The 18,071-nt window shown below is 52.7% G+C and overlaps 37 non-coding genes across 37 annotated transcripts; all 37 read left to right on the top strand.

Moving 5' to 3' along the window:
* Positions 1–5,842: 5,842 nt before the first annotated feature.
* Trnah-gug lies at positions 5,843–5,914 on the top strand. The gene has a single exon. It is a non-coding gene; the product is annotated as a tRNA-His (tRNA).
* Positions 5,915–6,201: 287 nt separating this feature from the next.
* On the top strand, positions 6,202–6,283 carry Trnal-aag. The gene has a single exon. It is a non-coding gene; the product is annotated as a tRNA-Leu (tRNA).
* An 80-nt stretch (positions 6,284–6,363) lies between these two features.
* On the top strand, positions 6,364–6,445 carry Trnal-cag. The gene has a single exon. It is a non-coding gene; the product is annotated as a tRNA-Leu (tRNA).
* A 278-nt stretch (positions 6,446–6,723) lies between these two features.
* Trnae-cuc lies at positions 6,724–6,795 on the top strand. Its single transcript has one exon. It is a non-coding gene; the product is annotated as a tRNA-Glu (tRNA).
* A 382-nt stretch (positions 6,796–7,177) lies between these two features.
* Positions 7,178–7,249, top strand: Trnah-gug. The gene has a single exon. It is a non-coding gene; the product is annotated as a tRNA-His (tRNA).
* A 287-nt stretch (positions 7,250–7,536) lies between these two features.
* On the top strand, positions 7,537–7,618 carry Trnal-aag. Its single transcript has one exon. It is a non-coding gene; the product is annotated as a tRNA-Leu (tRNA).
* An 80-nt stretch (positions 7,619–7,698) lies between these two features.
* Positions 7,699–7,780, top strand: Trnal-cag. Its single transcript has one exon. It is a non-coding gene; the product is annotated as a tRNA-Leu (tRNA).
* A 278-nt stretch (positions 7,781–8,058) lies between these two features.
* Trnae-cuc lies at positions 8,059–8,130 on the top strand. The gene has a single exon. It is a non-coding gene; the product is annotated as a tRNA-Glu (tRNA).
* Positions 8,131–8,512: 382 nt separating this feature from the next.
* Trnah-gug lies at positions 8,513–8,584 on the top strand. Its single transcript has one exon. It is a non-coding gene; the product is annotated as a tRNA-His (tRNA).
* A 287-nt stretch (positions 8,585–8,871) lies between these two features.
* Trnal-aag lies at positions 8,872–8,953 on the top strand. The gene has a single exon. It is a non-coding gene; the product is annotated as a tRNA-Leu (tRNA).
* Positions 8,954–9,033: 80 nt separating this feature from the next.
* On the top strand, positions 9,034–9,115 carry Trnal-cag. The gene has a single exon. It is a non-coding gene; the product is annotated as a tRNA-Leu (tRNA).
* A 278-nt stretch (positions 9,116–9,393) lies between these two features.
* Positions 9,394–9,465, top strand: Trnae-cuc. Its single transcript has one exon. It is a non-coding gene; the product is annotated as a tRNA-Glu (tRNA).
* A 382-nt stretch (positions 9,466–9,847) lies between these two features.
* Trnah-gug lies at positions 9,848–9,919 on the top strand. The gene has a single exon. It is a non-coding gene; the product is annotated as a tRNA-His (tRNA).
* Positions 9,920–10,206: 287 nt separating this feature from the next.
* On the top strand, positions 10,207–10,288 carry Trnal-aag. Its single transcript has one exon. It is a non-coding gene; the product is annotated as a tRNA-Leu (tRNA).
* An 80-nt stretch (positions 10,289–10,368) lies between these two features.
* Trnal-cag lies at positions 10,369–10,450 on the top strand. Its single transcript has one exon. It is a non-coding gene; the product is annotated as a tRNA-Leu (tRNA).
* A 278-nt stretch (positions 10,451–10,728) lies between these two features.
* Trnae-cuc lies at positions 10,729–10,800 on the top strand. Its single transcript has one exon. It is a non-coding gene; the product is annotated as a tRNA-Glu (tRNA).
* Positions 10,801–11,182: 382 nt separating this feature from the next.
* On the top strand, positions 11,183–11,254 carry Trnah-gug. Its single transcript has one exon. It is a non-coding gene; the product is annotated as a tRNA-His (tRNA).
* A 287-nt stretch (positions 11,255–11,541) lies between these two features.
* Positions 11,542–11,623, top strand: Trnal-aag. The gene has a single exon. It is a non-coding gene; the product is annotated as a tRNA-Leu (tRNA).
* An 80-nt stretch (positions 11,624–11,703) lies between these two features.
* Positions 11,704–11,785, top strand: Trnal-cag. The gene has a single exon. It is a non-coding gene; the product is annotated as a tRNA-Leu (tRNA).
* A 278-nt stretch (positions 11,786–12,063) lies between these two features.
* Trnae-cuc lies at positions 12,064–12,135 on the top strand. Its single transcript has one exon. It is a non-coding gene; the product is annotated as a tRNA-Glu (tRNA).
* Positions 12,136–12,517: 382 nt separating this feature from the next.
* On the top strand, positions 12,518–12,589 carry Trnah-gug. The gene has a single exon. It is a non-coding gene; the product is annotated as a tRNA-His (tRNA).
* Positions 12,590–12,876: 287 nt separating this feature from the next.
* Positions 12,877–12,958, top strand: Trnal-aag. The gene has a single exon. It is a non-coding gene; the product is annotated as a tRNA-Leu (tRNA).
* An 80-nt stretch (positions 12,959–13,038) lies between these two features.
* Positions 13,039–13,120, top strand: Trnal-cag. The gene has a single exon. It is a non-coding gene; the product is annotated as a tRNA-Leu (tRNA).
* Positions 13,121–13,398: 278 nt separating this feature from the next.
* On the top strand, positions 13,399–13,470 carry Trnae-cuc. Its single transcript has one exon. It is a non-coding gene; the product is annotated as a tRNA-Glu (tRNA).
* Positions 13,471–13,852: 382 nt separating this feature from the next.
* Positions 13,853–13,924, top strand: Trnah-gug. Its single transcript has one exon. It is a non-coding gene; the product is annotated as a tRNA-His (tRNA).
* A 287-nt stretch (positions 13,925–14,211) lies between these two features.
* Positions 14,212–14,293, top strand: Trnal-aag. The gene has a single exon. It is a non-coding gene; the product is annotated as a tRNA-Leu (tRNA).
* Positions 14,294–14,373: 80 nt separating this feature from the next.
* On the top strand, positions 14,374–14,455 carry Trnal-cag. The gene has a single exon. It is a non-coding gene; the product is annotated as a tRNA-Leu (tRNA).
* A 278-nt stretch (positions 14,456–14,733) lies between these two features.
* On the top strand, positions 14,734–14,805 carry Trnae-cuc. The gene has a single exon. It is a non-coding gene; the product is annotated as a tRNA-Glu (tRNA).
* A 382-nt stretch (positions 14,806–15,187) lies between these two features.
* Positions 15,188–15,259, top strand: Trnah-gug. Its single transcript has one exon. It is a non-coding gene; the product is annotated as a tRNA-His (tRNA).
* A 287-nt stretch (positions 15,260–15,546) lies between these two features.
* Positions 15,547–15,628, top strand: Trnal-aag. The gene has a single exon. It is a non-coding gene; the product is annotated as a tRNA-Leu (tRNA).
* Positions 15,629–15,708: 80 nt separating this feature from the next.
* On the top strand, positions 15,709–15,790 carry Trnal-cag. The gene has a single exon. It is a non-coding gene; the product is annotated as a tRNA-Leu (tRNA).
* Positions 15,791–16,068: 278 nt separating this feature from the next.
* Positions 16,069–16,140, top strand: Trnae-cuc. Its single transcript has one exon. It is a non-coding gene; the product is annotated as a tRNA-Glu (tRNA).
* A 382-nt stretch (positions 16,141–16,522) lies between these two features.
* Trnah-gug lies at positions 16,523–16,594 on the top strand. The gene has a single exon. It is a non-coding gene; the product is annotated as a tRNA-His (tRNA).
* Positions 16,595–16,881: 287 nt separating this feature from the next.
* Trnal-aag lies at positions 16,882–16,963 on the top strand. Its single transcript has one exon. It is a non-coding gene; the product is annotated as a tRNA-Leu (tRNA).
* An 80-nt stretch (positions 16,964–17,043) lies between these two features.
* Positions 17,044–17,125, top strand: Trnal-cag. The gene has a single exon. It is a non-coding gene; the product is annotated as a tRNA-Leu (tRNA).
* A 278-nt stretch (positions 17,126–17,403) lies between these two features.
* Positions 17,404–17,475, top strand: Trnae-cuc. The gene has a single exon. It is a non-coding gene; the product is annotated as a tRNA-Glu (tRNA).
* A 382-nt stretch (positions 17,476–17,857) lies between these two features.
* Positions 17,858–17,929, top strand: Trnah-gug. The gene has a single exon. It is a non-coding gene; the product is annotated as a tRNA-His (tRNA).
* Positions 17,930–18,071: the final 142 nt, after the last annotated feature.

Raw genomic sequence — 18,071 nt, 5'->3', positions numbered from 1 at the left:
TGTCGTCCCAGGTTATTCCTCGTCAGGCTACAGTTAGTTTTACTTTCGACAAGTCAACCCGCAATGTGCAACCTAGTTCCCTTGAGATACATGATTGGTTGGTAGATACCTTTGGTGTTCATTCGGATCAGGTGCACACTGCTTATTTTGATACCGAACTGTATGTTTTCTTTGTTAAGTTCATGGACCCACTTCAGGTTGATAAAATTCTTTCTAAATATGGTCATCAAGTTCTCTTTCGGCATCGGGATGATTCTGTAAGTACCGTTCTGCTTTCCAATGCTTCCATCACGTATACCAATGTTCGTGTTTACAACCTTCCACCGGAGGTGGATAATGTCTATCTTAAGGAGGGTCTACAGAAGTATGGTGATGTAAAGAGCATTCGCCTTGAACGCTGGTCAAGCCAACATCGCCTGCAATGTTACAGTGGTATTCGTTCAGTCGAAATGCACATTAAGCAGAATATTCCATCTCACCTGCAGATCGGTGGATATCGTGTCCATGTAACATATAGTGGTCAGGTTGGCACCTGTTTTTTGTGCAATGAAAGTGGTCACGTGCGTACTGACTGTCCGCGGAGGGTTTTTGTTTTAAAAAATTCTCTCGAACAGCGTCGCAAGTTAACGGTCGCTGACCTCGTTGCAGGTGGTTCTGCTCTTGGTGTAGCACAGTCCAGTGGTAGTAGCGCCCCGCCACAGGTTTTGCGCACCCCTGACACAGAATTTCCTCCTTTGCGTGCTAAATCTGATGTTGTTCCGTCTGTCCCTCAGGTGGGTGTGCCACTTTTGAATAATAAGAGGCGTCGCCCACACGATGGAAATAGTACGGATGAGGATCTCCCTGAGATGCCCCAGTCCGAGCGACCGGCATCCTCCGAGCCACTGTGTACTGTAGCTGCTCCCTGCCCTCCACTGAGGTAGCGGTTCCGGTGGCGGCTGCTGGCCCCCCTCCGGCCTCCGACGCAGCTTCTCTCGAGTCGGGACGTCGGTCGGGCCTGTTGGCGCCGTCTTCCAAACCGACTTCGATGTCACAACAAGTGGAGCCGCGACAACTTCCTGCTTCGCTGCCCCATACCTCTGCCAGCGGAGCTGCTCCGCTTCCTTCCAACTCTGCGGCCTCGGACCTTCCTGCTCACGTTTCGCCTCCGTGCAGTCCATGTTTGCCGGAAGCTAGTGCAGGTGTTGACCATTCCGTTTCGTCGGATGTTTCCGCCGCGACCCCGGATCCCGCATGTGGACCGGCGCGGGTGGTGTCGGATACAGAACTTGACCCTCCTACGTCACCGGCGGCTGAAGCTTCCTTGCCCGTCAGCCGACGCAAGTTACGCGTTCAGCCGAACGTTAATGCTGTTCGTAAAAAACCGAAACGTAAGGGATCCGCGGAACGGGGTAGCACTCCCCCTCCCTCGGATGCCTCCGTCACCCCTGGTATGGACTGTGACGCTGGTGCGTCGGTGTAGGTGATTTGTTTTCTCGCTTTTCTGTCTATGGTTCAAGCATACACCTTTCTTACCTTAAATGTTAACCGTATTGAGTCCGACGTTCGCATTGCCTCTTTGCGGCAGTTTATTTACGACGCCTGTGCGGACGTAGTGTTTTTGCAGGAAGTGTTGTTTTCTGATCTCTCTCTACCTGGATTTCAAACTGCTTTTAATGTCGCGCCGGAATATTCAACAGGAACTGCTCTTTTCTCTCGAGAGGGCATTCCTATTACTGACATTGAATTCCTTGACTCTGGCCGTGGGATTGGTTGTCGTCTTTTTGATCTCCGCCTCGTTGTTTTGTATGCCCCCTCTGGTTCGGGTCACACTGTGGCTCGATCGCGCTTTTATAAAGAAGAGCTTTATTTATCTTTTGCGCCAGAGTCCTCGGAGTCTCCTGCTCGGAGGCGATTTTAATTGTGTTTTACGCCCTGCAGACCAGTCCCCCCAATTTTAATTATTGCCGTGATTTACATGACTTAGTTCGTACGATGCATCTGCGTGATGTTTGGGAACACAAATATCCAACCCTGGTGAAATATACGTTTTTTACCGGGTCCTCATGCAGTAGACTCGACAGATTCTATTTATCTGATTTTTTATGTGATAAAATTCTTTCTGTCGATGTTATTCCTACTAGTTTTTCTGACCATTGTGCTTTTACTGCAACTGTAAATCTTAGTCACCAACCTGCAAAACTTTATCGTTCCCAGTGGATGTTAAATGTTTCCCACCTTGCCGACAGTGCTATGGATGATGTTATAAGTGGCGTGTGGGAGCGATGTCTTCGCTCTGTCCCGCGATACCCCTCCTTGCTGGTTTGGTGGACTGCGTTTGCCAAGCCCAAGATTCGTCAGACTTTGATTTTTTACTGTGCTGCAAGGGCGCGTGATTTTAAGAACACGTATGAATATTACTACTCTGTCCTGCGTGAACTATATGTCGCGGCGGGTACCTCTCCACTGCGGATCCATGATGTTCGTCGTATTAAAGCCAAGCTCTTGAGCCTTAAACGACGACAGATGGATGGTCTGCGAGTTAAGTCGAAACCTCACTCTCTTGTTGAAGGTGAGCTGACATCCTTGTACCACCTGCTACGGCATCAGACTCGTCGTCGTCGCTCCTTCATCTCTTCTCTTACGGTGGGATGATGGACGACAGCTTATTGCACAGGAGGAAATGGTTCGTGCTCTTCATCAGTATTATACTAGTCTATATTCTGCCGATGATTCTGGTGAGTCCTCTTTCGGATGATGTCCTTGGGGATCTAACTGCGACGATCGCGCCTGACGCGAACGGCGAATTTCTCCGGGAGTTCCAGGTAGATGATGTTTTCGATTTTATTGCTCGCTCTCCGTCCAGTAAATCGCCGGGTCCAGACGGCCTGCCTAAAGAATTTTATCTCCGTTTTTGGCCTCTTTTGGGTGGCATTTTTACGCAGATTTTAAATGAGATTGTCAGGGGGGTGGATGTGCCTGCCGATTTTAAAGTAGGGAAAATTGTTTTAATTCCGAAGTCCTCTGGTCGTTTATCTGCTGCCAATCTTCGTCCGCTCACATTGCTGAACTTTGACTACAAGACAGCTGCTAGAGCGCTCAATAGCCGGTTGTCTTCTCTGCTTCGGGGTGTGATTGGTGCACATCAATGTTGTTTTCATGATAGATCTATTCTGACACCAGTAGCCGAATATCGGGATGTTGTCTCGGTTGCGGCGGTTACAAACGTACATTGTGCCTTTGCCTTCCTTGATTTTTACAAGGCTTTTGATCACGTCAGTCATGTGTTTTTAGATCATGTTTTAGGTACAATAGGTTTTAACGCTTCATCACGTGGTGTTCTTGGCAATTTGTATAGGGGAATAACAGCTCGGGTGTCAGTCAATGGGCAGCTGACGCCGCCCATTGCTATCCGCCGCGGAGTGCCTCAGGGTAGTCCGCTCTCTATGTCTTTATTCGTATTGTCCCTGGAACCGCTGCTTCGGACTATTGCTCTCAAGCTTCAGGGTATGTCCCTCTCTGGTGGGAAGCTCTCTGTTAAGGCATATGCGGATGATGTCGTTGTTCTCCTCCGTCAACGTGATGATATCCGGTTGTTGAAAGGGGCAGTTGATGCATACTGTCGTGTCTCTGGAGCGCGTCTCAATCAGGGTAAATGTAAGTTCCTTGATATTCGAGGATTTCGCGATGCTGATGTCCCTTGGGCCACTTTTGTCGATCGCCATACGTCCTTGGGGATTATCATTGATCGGTGTCCTCTAAAAATGGCGGCTCTCAATTGGAAATCTGTCACCGAGAAGATACAGGGGGCTCTGATGGTCCATGAGCAGCGCTCTGCTACCATTTTGCAAAAAGTCAGAATTTTAGACACCTACGTTCTATGTAAAGCTTATTATGTTGCTCAGCTGTTCCCACTTCCCATGATGGTGGCGAAAAGGTTGCGCCAATTGTCTAGCAGGTTTATATGGAAGGGCCATCTATTCAAGTTACGTTACGAGGTTATGACGAAACCGCGTATCTCCGGAGGCTTGGGCCTCTCTGACATTACTCGCAAGGCGTCTGCTTTGTACGTCCGCCGAACGACTCTAATTGTTACGCAAGAAGAGACTTCAATTACATCCAGGCTTTTTACTGTTGTGCGTCCGGCGAGCCTTGCTCCACCTGTCGATGTCGGACGGCTAAATATTAAGCTGAAACACATTCGGGAGTTTTACATTGCGGTGAGTTACCTCGGTGACGTCTTCTTGCGGCGACCGGTGCCAACGACCAAGGGCTTGATTGCCCGCTGGGAGGGGCTGGCCGGTCCCAATCCAATAGAACTGGCGTCTCCATCTGTGTCCTGGAGGAACGTCTGGAAGAATGTTAGTCTGCCGATCCACTCTATGGCCGTGGCGTCCACGTGGTATAGGGTAATAAATAATTTGGTTCCCACCAATGTACGACTGCACCGTATTGGTCTTTCTGACACGGACACCTGTACTCGGTGTGGTCTCCTGGATACCCTTGAACATCGATTCACCTGCTGTGGGCACCTTGCCAATTGGCGTTGGCTCAGGAAACAACTTGCTTTTGTCACTAGGTCTGCTGAAGCCGCTTATACTATTGACATCATCGTCCGGCCCGATTCCTCCTTTTTTCCGCGAACGAAGCTCCATACAGTCATGTGGTTGATTGGACATTTCGTACATTTTGTCATCAGTTGTCATGAAGACGATGGACACCTAGCATTTCGGCAGTACATGCTTACTGCTTACTGGCAGCGCTTGCGATTGCCAGGCCTCCGTGATGATTTTGCAAATATGCTTAGCCTGACATTTGAAAGAGAGGGTGTTGGCTAAGGACACCTGTGTGAGCCATTTTCTTTTATACTGTTTCGGGATTTACCGCCTTGGTGTATGTTTCTTCTTTACATCCAGGACTGAAGATTTCGTGGACCTTTAGGGCGCTCAAGAAAAACAAACGAGCGACCACGAACCGAGACAGTAGGGGATAATACTACGCCCTTGTACAGGTGCCTTTCGGAAACAGGACGGTGGAGTCGTCGTGGCCAGGCCTCGGGCTTCGACCCCTGCCCACTTTGCTTCCGCAGGCCTGAATCTCACTGTCACCTCTAACTTTACACAATGAAAAAAAAATATGAATTAATTATGCACTCCCAGTATATCAAAATTGAGGTACAAATCCACCCTTTGCTGTTTGCATTAGAAACCAATTATATCTTCTTTTTATTTAAGTGTGTGTGTGTGTATGTCTGTGTGTGTGTATGTGTGTGTGTGTGTGTGTGTGTGTGTGTGTCTGTGTGTGTTCCCTTTGGACTTAAAAGAATGCTGTAAAAAAAAAAAAAAAAAAAAAAAGTCGGTAGAGCATTAGGCTTTTAACCTAAGGGTCCAGGGTTAAAAAAAAAAAAAAAAAAAAAAAAAAAAGTGGCTAGGATACCTGGCTCTCACCCAGGAGGCCCGGGTTCGATTCCCGGTACCGGAAATGCGCATTTTGTTGCTCCTCTTATGCGACTTGTCCCGACTTAGCTCGACTGACGCTCCGCTGACGCTTGCAGAAAACTACGTTAAGTACGATTCGTGGTGACAAGTGACGGCGAGAGCGATGCGACATGTATCCACCTCTTATCGAGGCACCTACCTGTGGTCAACAGAGCTGGAGGACTGCAAGACATTGCCACGGGGGTTGAATGCAGCTAACCACACTGCTTAGTGTCCTAACAGCGCAGACACGTTCGCTTGCCAGTATACATGTAATGGAGACCGCGTCTGACACAGCTGTGGGGAGACACAGTGGTGTGTGGGCTGAGCTTTGCTGTGCATCGCCACTTGCAGTCGCGAGAACTGCTCTCGGCGGTGCTTCCGTGGCCGTGATCGTCTAGTGGTTAGGACATTGCGTTGTGGCCGCAATAACCCAGGTTCGAATCCTGGTCACGGCAAATTTTAAAGTTTTGCCTTGCTGTCGCTGCAGTGACGATTGTGACTCAGTGTTTGAAATCACAGTGCCCTCTTCATTTTTCACTCATGTTCCGCAGGCTGCAGGTGGCACTACCAGTTCATTATCAACACGCAATGCCGCCGCACCAGAGCGCGGGCAGCTGCCTGTGTAGTTAATCTCTATTCGAAAAGGGCAGTTGTTTGAGGTGCAATGGATGAGCAGCCAGTTGCAGCAGAACAGGGAGCTGTGTCGCGCACTGTTTCCACAAAAGCGAAGAACACTGACGCAGGTAGCGTGGCCGAGCGGTCTAAGGCGCTGGTTTAAGGCACCAGTCTCTTCGGAGGCGTGGGTTCGAATCCCACCGCTGCCAATTTTTACTTCTCGTTTTTGTGCCATTGCGGTGTGGTCTCGTGGGTAAGAACGCAGCTCCTGTGACCGCCGTGGCGCGTAGGTAGCGTGGCCGAGCGGTCTAAGGCGCTGGTTTCAGGCACCAGTCTCTTCGGAGGCGTGGGTTCGAATCCCACCGCTGCCAATGTTTTCTGTCTCGGAAGCCGTAGCACTGATTACCCGCGACGAAAACAGCGCGGCAAGCCGTGAGCGTCTCTTTCTTAAATTGTCGTAGCAGCACAGTGCGTGGTGCAACGACAGGATTCACAGGCGCAGTTTGGTGTCACGATTGCTGGCGTTCGTCTCCACGAAATGTGTCCAGAGCACGACGTTCTATAAGGTGGAAACGCTAATTTTTGCCGTTGTCGTCAAGTAGATTGTGTATAGCTTGCTGTGTTCGCAGGAGGAGCCCTGGCGTCGTTATCCGGTGTGGTCTAGTGGCTAGGATACCTGGCTCTCACCCAGGAGGCCCGGGTTCGATTCCCGGTACCGGAAATGCGCATTTTGTTGCTCCTCTTATGCGACTTGTCCCGACTTAGCTCGACTGACGCTCCGCTGACGCTTGCAGAAAACTACGTTAAGTACGATTCGTGGTGACAAGTGACGGCGAGAGCGATGCGACATGTATCCACCTCTTATCGAGGCACCTACCTGTGGTCAACAGAGCTGGAGGACTGCAAGACATTGCCACGGGGGTTGAATGCAGCTAACCACACTGCTTAGTGTCCTAACAGCGCAGACACGTTCGCTTGCCAGTATACATGTAATGGAGACCGCGTCTGACACAGCTGTGGGGAGACACAGTGGTGTGTGGGCTGAGCTTTGCTGTGCATCGCCACTTGCAGTCGCGAGAACTGCTCTCGGCGGTGCTTCCGTGGCCGTGATCGTCTAGTGGTTAGGACATTGCGTTGTGGCCGCAATAACCCAGGTTCGAATCCTGGTCACGGCAAATTTTAAAGTTTTGCCTTGCTGTCGCTGCAGTGACGATTGTGACTCAGTGTTTGAAATCACAGTGCCCTCTTCATTTTTCACTCATGTTCCGCAGGCTGCAGGTGGCACTACCAGTTCATTATCAACACGCAATGCCGCCGCACCAGAGCGCGGGCAGCTGCCTGTGTAGTTAATCTCTATTCGAAAAGGGCAGTTGTTTGAGGTGCAATGGATGAGCAGCCAGTTGCAGCAGAACAGGGAGCTGTGTCGCGCACTGTTTCCACAAAAGCGAAGAACACTGACGCAGGTAGCGTGGCCGAGCGGTCTAAGGCGCTGGTTTAAGGCACCAGTCTCTTCGGAGGCGTGGGTTCGAATCCCACCGCTGCCAATTTTTACTTCTCGTTTTTGTGCCATTGCGGTGTGGTCTCGTGGGTAAGAACGCAGCTCCTGTGACCGCCGTGGCGCGTAGGTAGCGTGGCCGAGCGGTCTAAGGCGCTGGTTTCAGGCACCAGTCTCTTCGGAGGCGTGGGTTCGAATCCCACCGCTGCCAATGTTTTCTGTCTCGGAAGCCGTAGCACTGATTACCCGCGACGAAAACAGCGCGGCAAGCCGTGAGCGTCTCTTTCTTAAATTGTCGTAGCAGCACAGTGCGTGGTGCAACGACAGGATTCACAGGCGCAGTTTGGTGTCACGATTGCTGGCGTTCGTCTCCACGAAATGTGTCCAGAGCACGACGTTCTATAAGGTGGAAACGCTAATTTTTGCCGTTGTCGTCAAGTAGATTGTGTATAGCTTGCTGTGTTCGCAGGAGGAGCCCTGGCGTCGTTATCCGGTGTGGTCTAGTGGCTAGGATACCTGGCTCTCACCCAGGAGGCCCGGGTTCGATTCCCGGTACCGGAAATGCGCATTTTGTTGCTCCTCTTATGCGACTTGTCCCGACTTAGCTCGACTGACGCTCCGCTGACGCTTGCAGAAAACTACGTTAAGTACGATTCGTGGTGACAAGTGACGGCGAGAGCGATGCGACATGTATCCACCTCTTATCGAGGCACCTACCTGTGGTCAACAGAGCTGGAGGACTGCAAGACATTGCCACGGGGGTTGAATGCAGCTAACCACACTGCTTAGTGTCCTAACAGCGCAGACACGTTCGCTTGCCAGTATACATGTAATGGAGACCGCGTCTGACACAGCTGTGGGGAGACACAGTGGTGTGTGGGCTGAGCTTTGCTGTGCATCGCCACTTGCAGTCGCGAGAACTGCTCTCGGCGGTGCTTCCGTGGCCGTGATCGTCTAGTGGTTAGGACATTGCGTTGTGGCCGCAATAACCCAGGTTCGAATCCTGGTCACGGCAAATTTTAAAGTTTTGCCTTGCTGTCGCTGCAGTGACGATTGTGACTCAGTGTTTGAAATCACAGTGCCCTCTTCATTTTTCACTCATGTTCCGCAGGCTGCAGGTGGCACTACCAGTTCATTATCAACACGCAATGCCGCCGCACCAGAGCGCGGGCAGCTGCCTGTGTAGTTAATCTCTATTCGAAAAGGGCAGTTGTTTGAGGTGCAATGGATGAGCAGCCAGTTGCAGCAGAACAGGGAGCTGTGTCGCGCACTGTTTCCACAAAAGCGAAGAACACTGACGCAGGTAGCGTGGCCGAGCGGTCTAAGGCGCTGGTTTAAGGCACCAGTCTCTTCGGAGGCGTGGGTTCGAATCCCACCGCTGCCAATTTTTACTTCTCGTTTTTGTGCCATTGCGGTGTGGTCTCGTGGGTAAGAACGCAGCTCCTGTGACCGCCGTGGCGCGTAGGTAGCGTGGCCGAGCGGTCTAAGGCGCTGGTTTCAGGCACCAGTCTCTTCGGAGGCGTGGGTTCGAATCCCACCGCTGCCAATGTTTTCTGTCTCGGAAGCCGTAGCACTGATTACCCGCGACGAAAACAGCGCGGCAAGCCGTGAGCGTCTCTTTCTTAAATTGTCGTAGCAGCACAGTGCGTGGTGCAACGACAGGATTCACAGGCGCAGTTTGGTGTCACGATTGCTGGCGTTCGTCTCCACGAAATGTGTCCAGAGCACGACGTTCTATAAGGTGGAAACGCTAATTTTTGCCGTTGTCGTCAAGTAGATTGTGTATAGCTTGCTGTGTTCGCAGGAGGAGCCCTGGCGTCGTTATCCGGTGTGGTCTAGTGGCTAGGATACCTGGCTCTCACCCAGGAGGCCCGGGTTCGATTCCCGGTACCGGAAATGCGCATTTTGTTGCTCCTCTTATGCGACTTGTCCCGACTTAGCTCGACTGACGCTCCGCTGACGCTTGCAGAAAACTACGTTAAGTACGATTCGTGGTGACAAGTGACGGCGAGAGCGATGCGACATGTATCCACCTCTTATCGAGGCACCTACCTGTGGTCAACAGAGCTGGAGGACTGCAAGACATTGCCACGGGGGTTGAATGCAGCTAACCACACTGCTTAGTGTCCTAACAGCGCAGACACGTTCGCTTGCCAGTATACATGTAATGGAGACCGCGTCTGACACAGCTGTGGGGAGACACAGTGGTGTGTGGGCTGAGCTTTGCTGTGCATCGCCACTTGCAGTCGCGAGAACTGCTCTCGGCGGTGCTTCCGTGGCCGTGATCGTCTAGTGGTTAGGACATTGCGTTGTGGCCGCAATAACCCAGGTTCGAATCCTGGTCACGGCAAATTTTAAAGTTTTGCCTTGCTGTCGCTGCAGTGACGATTGTGACTCAGTGTTTGAAATCACAGTGCCCTCTTCATTTTTCACTCATGTTCCGCAGGCTGCAGGTGGCACTACCAGTTCATTATCAACACGCAATGCCGCCGCACCAGAGCGCGGGCAGCTGCCTGTGTAGTTAATCTCTATTCGAAAAGGGCAGTTGTTTGAGGTGCAATGGATGAGCAGCCAGTTGCAGCAGAACAGGGAGCTGTGTCGCGCACTGTTTCCACAAAAGCGAAGAACACTGACGCAGGTAGCGTGGCCGAGCGGTCTAAGGCGCTGGTTTAAGGCACCAGTCTCTTCGGAGGCGTGGGTTCGAATCCCACCGCTGCCAATTTTTACTTCTCGTTTTTGTGCCATTGCGGTGTGGTCTCGTGGGTAAGAACGCAGCTCCTGTGACCGCCGTGGCGCGTAGGTAGCGTGGCCGAGCGGTCTAAGGCGCTGGTTTCAGGCACCAGTCTCTTCGGAGGCGTGGGTTCGAATCCCACCGCTGCCAATGTTTTCTGTCTCGGAAGCCGTAGCACTGATTACCCGCGACGAAAACAGCGCGGCAAGCCGTGAGCGTCTCTTTCTTAAATTGTCGTAGCAGCACAGTGCGTGGTGCAACGACAGGATTCACAGGCGCAGTTTGGTGTCACGATTGCTGGCGTTCGTCTCCACGAAATGTGTCCAGAGCACGACGTTCTATAAAGTGGAAACGCTAATTTTTGCCGTTGTCGTCAAGTAGATTGTGTATAGCTTGCTGTGTTCGCAGGAGGAGCCCTGGCGTCGTTATCCGGTGTGGTCTAGTGGCTAGGATACCTGGCTCTCACCCAGGAGGCCCGGGTTCGATTCCCGGTACCGGAAATGCGCATTTTGTTGCTCCTCTTATGCGACTTGTCCCGACTTAGCTCGACTGACGCTCCGCTGACGCTTGCAGAAAACTACGTTAAGTACGATTCGTGGTGACAAGTGACGGCGAGAGCGATGCGACATGTATCCACCTCTTATCGAGGCACCTACCTGTGGTCAACAGAGCTGGAGGACTGCAAGACATTGCCACGGGGGTTGAATGCAGCTAACCACACTGCTTAGTGTCCTAACAGCGCAGACACGTTCGCTTGCCAGTATACATGTAATGGAGACCGCGTCTGACACAGCTGTGGGGAGACACAGTGGTGTGTGGGCTGAGCTTTGCTGTGCATCGCCACTTGCAGTCGCGAGAACTGCTCTCGGCGGTGCTTCCGTGGCCGTGATCGTCTAGTGGTTAGGACATTGCGTTGTGGCCGCAATAACCCAGGTTCGAATCCTGGTCACGGCAAATTTTAAAGTTTTGCCTTGCTGTCGCTGCAGTGACGATTGTGACTCAGTGTTTGAAATCACAGTGCCCTCTTCATTTTTCACTCATGTTCCGCAGGCTGCAGGTGGCACTACCAGTTCATTATCAACACGCAATGCCGCCGCACCAGAGCGCGGGCAGCTGCCTGTGTAGTTAATCTCTATTCGAAAAGGGCAGTTGTTTGAGGTGCAATGGATGAGCAGCCAGTTGCAGCAGAACAGGGAGCTGTGTCGCGCACTGTTTCCACAAAAGCGAAGAACACTGACGCAGGTAGCGTGGCCGAGCGGTCTAAGGCGCTGGTTTAAGGCACCAGTCTCTTCGGAGGCGTGGGTTCGAATCCCACCGCTGCCAATTTTTACTTCTCGTTTTTGTGCCATTGCGGTGTGGTCTCGTGGGTAAGAACGCAGCTCCTGTGACCGCCGTGGCGCGTAGGTAGCGTGGCCGAGCGGTCTAAGGCGCTGGTTTCAGGCACCAGTCTCTTCGGAGGCGTGGGTTCGAATCCCACCGCTGCCAATGTTTTCTGTCTCGGAAGCCGTAGCACTGATTACCCGCGACGAAAACAGCGCGGCAAGCCGTGAGCGTCTCTTTCTTAAATTGTCGTAGCAGCACAGTGCGTGGTGCAACGACAGGATTCACAGGCGCAGTTTGGTGTCACGATTGCTGGCGTTCGTCTCCACGAAATGTGTCCAGAGCACGACGTTCTATAAAGTGGAAACGCTAATTTTTGCCGTTGTCGTCAAGTAGATTGTGTATAGCTTGCTGTGTTCGCAGGAGGAGCCCTGGCGTCGTTATCCGGTGTGGTCTAGTGGCTAGGATACCTGGCTCTCACCCAGGAGGCCCGGGTTCGATTCCCGGTACCGGAAATGCGCATTTTGTTGCTCCTCTTATGCGACTTGTCCTGACTTAGCTCGACTGACGCTCCGCTGACGCTTGCAGAAAACTACGTTAAGTACGATTCGTGGTGACAAGTGACGGCGAGAGCGATGCGACATGTATCCACCTCTTATCGAGGCACCTACCTGTGGTCAACAGAGCTGGAGGACTGCAAGACATTGCCACGGGGGTTGAATGCAGCTAACCACACTGCTTAGTGTCCTAACAGCGCAGACACGTTCGCTTGCCAGTATACATGTAATGGAGACCGCGTCTGACACAGCTGTGGGGAGACACAGTGGTGTGTGGGCTGAGCTTTGCTGTGCATCGCCACTTGCAGTCGCGAGAACTGCTCTCGGCGGTGCTTCCGTGGCCGTGATCGTCTAGTGGTTAGGACATTGCGTTGTGGCCGCAATAACCCAGGTTCGAATCCTGGTCACGGCAAATTTTAAAGTTTTGCCTTGCTGTCGCTGCAGTGACGATTGTGACTCAGTGTTTGAAATCACAGTGCCCTCTTCATTTTTCACTCATGTTCCGCAGGCTGCAGGTGGCACTACCAGTTCATTATCAACACGCAATGCCGCCGCACCAGAGCGCGGGCAGCTGCCTGTGTAGTTAATCTCTATTCGAAAAGGGCAGTTGTTTGAGGTGCAATGGATGAGCAGCCAGTTGCAGCAGAACAGGGAGCTGTGTCGCGCACTGTTTCCACAAAAGCGAAGAACACTGACGCAGGTAGCGTGGCCGAGCGGTCTAAGGCGCTGGTTTAAGGCACCAGTCTCTTCGGAGGCGTGGGTTCGAATCCCACCGCTGCCAATTTTTACTTCTCGTTTTTGTGCCATTGCGGTGTGGTCTCGTGGGTAAGAACGCAGCTCCTGTGACCGCCGTGGCGCGTAGGTAGCGTGGCCGAGCGGTCTAAGGCGCTGGTTTCAGGCACCAGTCTCTTCGGAGGCGTGGGTTCGAATCCCACCGCTGCCAATGTTTTCTGTCTCGGAAGCCGTAGCACTGATTACCCGCGACGAAAACAGCGCGGCAAGCCGTGAGCGTCTCTTTCTTAAATTGTCGTAGCAGCACAGTGCGTGGTGCAACGACAGGATTCACAGGCGCAGTTTGGTGTCACGATTGCTGGCGTTCGTCTCCACGAAATGTGTCCAGAGCACGACGTTCTATAAAGTGGAAACGCTAATTTTTGCCGTTGTCGTCAAGTAGATTGTGTATAGCTTGCTGTGTTCGCAGGAGGAGCCCTGGCGTCGTTATCCGGTGTGGTCTAGTGGCTAGGATACCTGGCTCTCACCCAGGAGGCCCGGGTTCGATTCCCGGTACCGGAAATGCGCATTTTGTTGCTCCTCTTATGCGACTTGTCCTGACTTAGCTCGACTGACGCTCCGCTGACGCTTGCAGAAAACTACGTTAAGTACGATTCGTGGTGACAAGTGACGGCGAGAGCGATGCGACATGTATCCACCTCTTATCGAGGCACCTACCTGTGGTCAACAGAGCTGGAGGACTGCAAGACATTGCCACGGGGGTTGAATGCAGCTAACCACACTGCTTAGTGTCCTAACAGCGCAGACACGTTCGCTTGCCAGTATACATGTAATGGAGACCGCGTCTGACACAGCTGTGGGGAGACACAGTGGTGTGTGGGCTGAGCTTTGCTGTGCATCGCCACTTGCAGTCGCGAGAACTGCTCTCGGCGGTGCTTCCGTGGCCGTGATCGTCTAGTGGTTAGGACATTGCGTTGTGGCCGCAATAACCCAGGTTCGAATCCTGGTCACGGCAAATTTTAAAGTTTTGCCTTGCTGTCGCTGCAGTGACGATTGTGACTCAGTGTTTGAAATCACAGTGCCCTCTTCATTTTTCACTCATGTTCCGCAGGCTGCAGGTGGCACTACCAGTTCATTATCAACACGCAATGCCGCCGCACCAGAGCGCGGGCAGCTGCCTGTGTAGTTAATCTCTATTCGAAAAGGGCAGTTGTTTGAGGTGCAATGGATGAGCAGCCAGTTGCAGCAGAACAGGGAGCTGTGTCGCGCACTGTTTCCACAAAAGCGAAGAACACTGACGCAGGTAGCGTGGCCGAGCGGTCTAAGGCGCTGGTTTAAGGCACCAGTCTCTTCGGAGGCGTGGGTTCGAATCCCACCGCTGCCAATTTTTACTTCTCGTTTTTGTGCCATTGCGGTGTGGTCTCGTGGGTAAGAACGCAGCTCCTGTGACCGCCGTGGCGCGTAGGTAGCGTGGCCGAGCGGTCTAAGGCGCTGGTTTCAGGCACCAGTCTCTTCGGAGGCGTGGGTTCGAATCCCACCGCTGCCAATGTTTTCTGTCTCGGAAGCCGTAGCACTGATTACCCGCGACGAAAACAGCGCGGCAAGCCGTGAGCGTCTCTTTCTTAAATTGTCGTAGCAGCACAGTGCGTGGTGCAACGACAGGATTCACAGGCGCAGTTTGGTGTCACGATTGCTGGCGTTCGTCTCCACGAAATGTGTCCAGAGCACGACGTTCTATAAGGTGGAAACGCTAATTTTTGCCGTTGTCGTCAAGTAGATTGTGTATAGCTTGCTGTGTTCGCAGGAGGAGCCCTGGCGTCGTTATCCGGTGTGGTCTAGTGGCTAGGATACCTGGCTCTCACCCAGGAGGCCCGGGTTCGATTCCCGGTACCGGAAATGCGCATTTTGTTGCTCCTCTTATGCGACTTGTCCCGACTTAGCTCGACTGACGCTCCGCTGACGCTTGCAGAAAACTACGTTAAGTACGATTCGTGGTGACAAGTGACGGCGAGAGCGATGCGACATGTATCCACCTCTTATCGAGGCACCTACCTGTGGTCAACAGAGCTGGAGGACTGCAAGACATTGCCACGGGGGTTGAATGCAGCTAACCACACTGCTTAGTGTCCTAACAGCGCAGACACGTTCGCTTGCCAGTATACATGTAATGGAGACCGCGTCTGACACAGCTGTGGGGAGACACAGTGGTGTGTGGGCTGAGCTTTGCTGTGCATCGCCACTTGCAGTCGCGAGAACTGCTCTCGGCGGTGCTTCCGTGGCCGTGATCGTCTAGTGGTTAGGACATTGCGTTGTGGCCGCAATAACCCAGGTTCGAATCCTGGTCACGGCAAATTTTAAAGTTTTGCCTTGCTGTCGCTGCAGTGACGATTGTGACTCAGTGTTTGAAATCACAGTGCCCTCTTCATTTTTCACTCATGTTCCGCAGGCTGCAGGTGGCACTACCAGTTCATTATCAACACGCAATGCCGCCGCACCAGAGCGCGGGCAGCTGCCTGTGTAGTTAATCTCTATTCGAAAAGGGCAGTTGTTTGAGGTGCAATGGATGAGCAGCCAGTTGCAGCAGAACAGGGAGCTGTGTCGCGCACTGTTTCCACAAAAGCGAAGAACACTGACGCAGGTAGCGTGGCCGAGCGGTCTAAGGCGCTGGTTTAAGGCACCAGTCTCTTCGGAGGCGTGGGTTCGAATCCCACCGCTGCCAATTTTTACTTCTCGTTTTTGTGCCATTGCGGTGTGGTCTCGTGGGTAAGAACGCAGCTCCTGTGACCGCCGTGGCGCGTAGGTAGCGTGGCCGAGCGGTCTAAGGCGCTGGTTTCAGGCACCAGTCTCTTCGGAGGCGTGGGTTCGAATCCCACCGCTGCCAATGTTTTCTGTCTCGGAAGCCGTAGCACTGATTACCCGCGACGAAAACAGCGCGGCAAGCCGTGAGCGTCTCTTTCTTAAATTGTCGTAGCAGCACAGTGCGTGGTGCAACGACAGGATTCACAGGCGCAGTTTGGTGTCACGATTGCTGGCGTTCGTCTCCACGAAATGTGTCCAGAGCACGACGTTCTATAAGGTGGAAACGCTAATTTTTGCCGTTGTCGTCAAGTAGATTGTGTATAGCTTGCTGTGTTCGCAGGAGGAGCCCTGGCGTCGTTATCCGGTGTGGTCTAGTGGCTAGGATACCTGGCTCTCACCCAGGAGGCCCGGGTTCGATTCCCGGTACCGGAAATGCGCATTTTGTTGCTCCTCTTATGCGACTTGTCCCGACTTAGCTCGACTGACGCTCCGCTGACGCTTGCAGAAAACTACGTTAAGTACGATTCGTGGTGACAAGTGACGGCGAGAGCGATGCGACATGTATCCACCTCTTATCGAGGCACCTACCTGTGGTCAACAGAGCTGGAGGACTGCAAGACATTGCCACGGGGGTTGAATGCAGCTAACCACACTGCTTAGTGTCCTAACAGCGCAGACACGTTCGCTTGCCAGTATACATGTAATGGAGACCGCGTCTGACACAGCTGTGGGGAGACACAGTGGTGTGTGGGCTGAGCTTTGCTGTGCATCGCCACTTGCAGTCGCGAGAACTGCTCTCGGCGGTGCTTCCGTGGCCGTGATCGTCTAGTGGTTAGGACATTGCGTTGTGGCCGCAATAACCCAGGTTCGAATCCTGGTCACGGCAAATTTTAAAGTTTTGCCTTGCTGTCGCTGCAGTGACGATTGTGACTCAGTGTTTGAAATCACAGTGCCCTCTTCATTTTTCACTCATGTTCCGCAGGCTGCAGGTGGCACTACCAGTTCATTATCAACACGCAATGCCGCCGCACCAGAGCGCGGGCAGCTGCCTGTGTAGTTAATCTCTATTCGAAAAGGGCAGTTGTTTGAGGTGCAATGGATGAGCAGCCAGTTGCAGCAGAACAGGGAGCTGTGTCGCGCACTGTTTCCACAAAAGCGAAGAACACTGACGCAGGTAGCGTGGCCGAGCGGTCTAAGGCGCTGGTTTAAGGCACCAGTCTCTTCGGAGGCGTGGGTTCGAATCCCACCGCTGCCAATTTTTACTTCTCGTTTTTGTGCCATTGCGGTGTGGTCTCGTGGGTAAGAACGCAGCTCCTGTGACCGCCGTGGCGCGTAGGTAGCGTGGCCGAGCGGTCTAAGGCGCTGGTTTCAGGCACCAGTCTCTTCGGAGGCGTGGGTTCGAATCCCACCGCTGCCAATGTTTTCTGTCTCGGAAGCCGTAGCACTGATTACCCGCGACGAAAACAGCGCGGCAAGCCGTGAGCGTCTCTTTCTTAAATTGTCGTAGCAGCACAGTGCGTGGTGCAACGACAGGATTCACAGGCGCAGTTTGGTGTCACGATTGCTGGCGTTCGTCTCCACGAAATGTGTCCAGAGCACGACGTTCTATAAGGTGGAAACGCTAATTTTTGCCGTTGTCGTCAAGTAGATTGTGTATAGCTTGCTGTGTTCGCAGGAGGAGCCCTGGCGTCGTTATCCGGTGTGGTCTAGTGGCTAGGATACCTGGCTCTCACCCAGGAGGCCCGGGTTCGATTCCCGGTACCGGAAATGCGCATTTTGTTGCTCCTCTTATGCGACTTGTCCCGACTTAGCTCGACTGACGCTCCGCTGACGCTTGCAGAAAACTACGTTAAGTACGATTCGTGGTGACAAGTGACGGCGAGAGCGATGCGACATGTATCCACCTCTTATCGAGGCACCTACCTGTGGTCAACAGAGCTGGAGGACTGCAAGACATTGCCACGGGGGTTGAATGCAGCTAACCACACTGCTTAGTGTCCTAATAGCGCAGACACGTTCGCTTGCCAGTATACATGTAATGGAGACCGCGTCTGACACAGCTGTGGGGAGACACAGTGGTGTGTGGGCTGAGCTTTGCTGTGCATCGCCACTTGCAGTCGCGAGAACTGCTCTCGGCGGTGCTTCCGTGGCCGTGATCGTCTAGTGGTTAGGACATTGCGTTGTGGCCGCAATAACCCAGGTTCGAATCCTGGTCACGGCAAATTTTAAAGTTTTGCCTTGCTGTCGCTGCAGTGACGATTGTGACTCAGTGTTTGAAATCACAGTGCCCTCTTCATTTTTCACTCATGTTCCGCAGGCTGCAGGTGGCACTACCAGTTCATTATCAACACGCAATGCCGCCG

This window comes from Schistocerca piceifrons, unplaced genomic scaffold (genome assembly GCF_021461385.2).
Source record: "Schistocerca piceifrons isolate TAMUIC-IGC-003096 unplaced genomic scaffold, iqSchPice1.1 HiC_scaffold_1962, whole genome shotgun sequence".
NCBI lineage: Eukaryota > Metazoa > Arthropoda > Insecta > Orthoptera > Acrididae > Schistocerca > Schistocerca piceifrons.
Note: the sequence above shows the minus strand (reverse complement) of the source record. Positions and strands in the feature narration are given on the sequence as shown.